The 5,367-nt window shown below is 27.2% G+C and overlaps 1 non-coding gene across 1 annotated transcript; it reads right to left on the reverse strand.

Annotated features, from left to right (window-relative positions):
- Window positions 1-1,591: 1,591 nt before the first annotated feature.
- TRNAL-UAA (transfer RNA leucine (anticodon UAA)) lies at window positions 1,592-1,674 on the reverse strand. The gene has a single exon. It is a non-coding gene; the product is annotated as a tRNA-Leu (tRNA).
- Window positions 1,675-5,367: the final 3,693 nt, after the last annotated feature.

Consider the following 5,367-nt stretch of genomic DNA (forward strand, 5'->3'; position numbering starts at 1 on the left):
GTTGTTTTTTACATATAAATAATAAATAAAATGAGTTTAAAATCTAAAGATCCATGTTGTTTTTTACATATAAATATTTATTCATGGCAGTTACTTACTCCAAATATTTTAATTTATTGAGAACTATCCAAAATTTATAAATATTCACAATCTAATATAAAACTCATAAATATTCAAATTTAGTTCAAAACTCATAAATATTTAAAATCATGCCCAAAATTTATCAATATTCAAAATAGAGGCCAAAACTCGCCTTTTATATATGTATAGATAGATTATATATTAGGGCAAAAAGAGTATTAATTGATTAATTAAACATTAGATCTGTAAAAAATTAAAGAGAGGATTTTCATAGTAATAATAATGATGAAAAGCGCACAAAAAATGGGTTGGATTTGGGCTAAAATGTACGGATTTTTCAGGCTAGGTTTTTTTTTTTTGGTAAAGATTCAGGCTAGGTTTTTCATATCACACAATTACTCCATATCTTAATTAATAAAAGGGTGATTCTATATATAGCCTCCAATTTCTCGTTATAACCCCGGATTTAAAACAGTGATAAAAATGATACTTACATTTATTAGAAAAGGAAAAGATTATGAATAAAATCAATTACTTCAATTAAGTGATTGACAGTTTGACACAATAAGTTGCATAAGATATTATTATTCTCTTTCTCATTGTAAATCTTACCATGTACATTGCTTTTCACTCCCTGTTTAACTATTTAAAGGGTACTCTACACAATAAGTTGCATAAGATATGATTATTCTCTTTTACAATATTATATTGGAAATAATAAACTATAACCCCGGATTTAAACTAATAATAAAAAATGATATTACATATACTATTATATGTAGCCACCAATTTCCCATTTTATAACCCTGAATTTAAAGAAAAATAAAATATAATAATATACTACTACTACTATATTGGATTTGGGCCAATAAGTTGGCTTTTTCAGGCTAGATTTGCCATACCAGACTATTTCTCATTATAACCCCAAATTTAAAACATTAATAAAAGTAATATTATAAGTATATTCGTAATTACTTATAGTGTTATTTTTTTATAAATGAGAGGAAACATTAATAAAAGTAATATTATAAGTATATTCGTAATTACTTATAGTGTTATTTTTTTATAAATGAGAGGCTATAGAAAAATTGGGGGAAGGGTAAATATGGTGGATAAATTTATAATTAATAAGTATAGACTGTGAAACAATTAAAGTAATCAATAACTGTATATGTGACTATTTAAACATAAAAAAATCATTATAACCCCGGATTTAAAAGAATAATAAAAAATAAGATCACATATGCTATTAAGAAATGTATATGTAAGAATCGAAATATACAATAAAATGAAAAGAATAAGCAATTTAAAGTGTTTATATAAGGATTGAAAAGTTTTTAACATGAAAGAAATAAGTATTTAATAGATGAAAAAATAAAATGAAAAGAATAAGCAATTTAAAGTGTTTATATAAGGAATGAAAAGTTTTTAACATGAAAGAAATAAGTATTTAATAAATGAAAAAATTAAAAAAGATATAAGTATTTAATAAGTGAAAAAATAAAAAAAATGCTGGCTATGGGGTTCGAACCCATGCGCACTTATGTGCAGAAGATCTTAAGTCTTCCCCCTTAACCTCTCGGGCAAACCAGCTGATTGTTTACATTTTTCATAATATTTTAATTATTACATTTCACATAGTAAGAAGATAGCTACTAGCAATAGGTATATTGATCCACTAAAATTATAATTTACCCATGTAATAGTAGATTAAAATATTCCAAAGTTATAGCAAAATTATAAGGTATCATTTGCAATAGTATTTATAAATTGAAACTTTATCATCTTATAATAGAGGAAGGCAAAATTAAAAAGGAAACGGATTTAAGGTAGACAATCATAGGAAGAAGGTGCATGTACCCAACCAACTTTTGTCACATGCATCAAATGAGTAATTGAATGGTTGTAGATCAAGATTAGGCCCCAACTGCTACAAATTGGTCCCAATTATAAATCTCTTTCCATGTTCTACCATTTTCATTCTCAAATTTAATACCTATAAACATGTATTGCAACCTCTTTGTTTTTTTCCTTTCTGTATTGGTGAGTTTGTCAAAATTGTTTAAGAGTTATCTTCGATTCTTCGGCTCTTACTAAGTTGACCTTACATAGAAAATTGCTTGAGACTGGAGGAATAGAAAGGGCTTAAATTGCATAAATAAGTAGCAATAAGAAAGGAATTTGGCAGTGTTAAAAAGTAATTTTGACGTTAACCTAGTATGTGTTATGTTGCGTATTTGATGCTTTGTGATCACCACTCTTGTTTAATCCACATTTATCATTACTTGTTTAGTTTTATACAATGCATAAAAAATTGTTATTCACATTGTCAAATTTACAAATTAATTAAAATCAAAGTCCAAATTGTTATCTTATTCATTTATTTAAAGTTTATAGAGAAAATAATCAAATCGAGCTTTGATTTTCATTCAGTTGTGATATAGCCTCGTTTATAATTATAACTATTGTTATATTAGAATCAATCAAATGTATAAACAAAACAAATACTAACATTAGAGCATTTGCCAACATTTTTTTTCTGCGTCCACCCACCCTGATTAACTCCTCATTGCCATTTTAGCTGACGAGGAACGTATCACAGATACTATGAAATGCAAATGTATTGTGTTTTTGTTTGAAAGTGTTTTATCAAAATGTCAAAAGTCAAAACTCAATGTATTGTGGTATTTTTTGTTTGAAGGGGTTAAGTGATTAGCTTATTAGGGCTAAACCCTAAACCCTTGGCTGTTATATCTTTTATTTTTCTTGCAATTCTTGGTATGATATGTTGGTATATGTACCTTCAAATATTCGCTTCAAAATATTCAATGCTATGATAGTACGATATAAATGCCAATAGCCTTTTGATATTTATTAATTTACCTCTTTTTGCCATAATGGTCAATTATTTTGACAGTGGGTGATCATATATTCATATATATAGTTGGTCGTAGTAATAAATGTGATCATGTGAAATGCGTGGTTTATTTTCAATTTATGTCTCTACTCTTTGACTCAATGAAAGTAATAATCATTTCTTAATGTAATGATTGTAATAGGTGTGACATATTACCACGTTTTTCTTTTATTTATTTTCACTACAAGACACAAAATATAATCCTTGGAAAGAATGATGCACAATAAACAGCAACCGAGCAATACATAAATTTTTGGATTAAAGTTGCACCTTTTAATTCCTTATAAATTAAGTACTGGATTTATTGTGTTACCCGTCAGATGCATATACTTCCATTACTATAACAATTCAATTACTAAAACTTATAATCACAATATATCTTAATAAAAAAATATATAATTACTACCATTTAATCGTTTAAATTGTCGCTAATATCCTAATACACTTAATAGAATGAATACTAACAATTGAAATTAATTTTTGAACCAGTTCGAAACTATATTGGAATCCTGCCAAACCTAATAATCAAAGAATCAATTACTATTATGCTTTTTCAGTAGAGTGAATATTGCATGTTCTGCATGTGGGGAACAAAATAAGTACCTATCACAAATCAATTATTTGTGACGCTAATTAATTAATATGCAACTTTAGCAACATCATGTCATTATATGCAAACTAAAATTCAAATCTTTTCTACCCAATGTTCCGTTTGTTATTCAAAAGTCGGATCCGTTATCTTATTTTTAATCTATTCCACCAAACATATATAAGTTAAATCATCCTATTTTTAATCTTATCTAGCAAGCAATAACAAAAAATCAAAATTAATTTGGAGTAACTTTTATTTTTATCTTCTAAACACAATTGTACTCCACTTATTTAATCTCGATTTAGTCGTAGTTTTTATCTAACAACATAAACAAACTAAGCGTTATTAGTATATCATAAAAACTTCACATTATCCAAATGATTAAGAAAAAATGTACAATGATGAATAATTTGAAAAGGTAATCACGGTAAATTGATCAATTTGAGACAAGGTGTGATTACAAATAATTATCTACAACTACATTAGCCAGCTCAGGCCTTACATACTCTATAAATTCAAAAACAAGATCCCACGCGACGGTTAGATCAACTTTTTGTAATAAATTATTCATTTCAATACTTAGACTTCAATTATTAATTTGACCTAGTTGACGAGTCCTATTATTTGGACTATTTAGCGGCATTTAATATTCATTATTGTTAATTAGGAGGATCATTTTCAACAAAATAAGAATATACTCATAAAATTAATGGAATAGTATCAGATCATATCAACTTTGTATCTTTATTAGATCGATGGAACAAGAACATGGTAATTTTAGATCAGGGTATATAGAGCGGATTCGGTAACTCATTAATAATTAATATTAATGTTTTAACTATTTAAATTCTTTATTTCTATTACATTTTAGAGTTAAAATTAGATTATCGGTTTTCCACTTTTCATAGTCGTCTCGATCCATTACATTTCTTGTCTTCACAAACACGACGTCCACTATCATACCGTTGTCAAGTCATATCTCATTCACAACACATCTAAATTGTTTGTCGTTATCATGTTTGTTGTGTCCGACTCATCTTGTTATCATGTTTTGTGAACCCGAATAGGATCCTAAGTGTGACCAAGATCATGTCGTGTATGAGTCATGTTCAAGTTTGAATGTAACAAGTCGGATTTGTTAAGTTGAGAGTTTTTTAATAGGCCTTGTTCAATTTGACTTTAAAGACTTGAGCCATTATCAAGTTGTCCATAAAACAACTCAATCAAAACATTTTGCCCTATAATTAATTAACCACCAAATAAATTAACGAATATTAAAATAATTATTTAACTATAAGTTATACATTCATTAAAGTAATACTCTTGCTCCCTCTGGGTCGACCGGGTCGGTCATATTTTGGGCCCCAACCTTTATTAAATAATAATTGGCTCCATTTGTTTTTTGAAGCAATTATTTGCTATATTTTGATTTCCCTAATCAATCTAAGAAATTATCCTAAATTCCTAATTAACAACGTTTGACATTGCTAACTATGTTCATTATTTTGAATGAGTTTATTTAGACTACTGTCTCATGATTCATCTACGCAGATTTGCTTTGAGAGCAATAAAGGACGTGAATCAATTTATTAATATTAATGTTGAATAATTAATGTCTAAACGTGCACTTGCTTTGCGATGATTTTTAACTTTTCTAACAAATATCATCTTCTTTCTTATTTTAAATAATAAAGGTAGCCTAAACTAATCAAGCTTAATTCATTTTTATTTCTAATTAGGTATTATTTATTTTATATGCCCAATACAAACGCATAAT

The sequence above is a fragment of the Salvia hispanica genome, chromosome 3, assembly GCF_029641045.1.
Source record: "Salvia hispanica isolate PSC_SH4W2 chromosome 3, Shi_PSC_v1, whole genome shotgun sequence".
NCBI lineage: Eukaryota > Viridiplantae > Streptophyta > Magnoliopsida > Lamiales > Lamiaceae > Salvia > Salvia hispanica.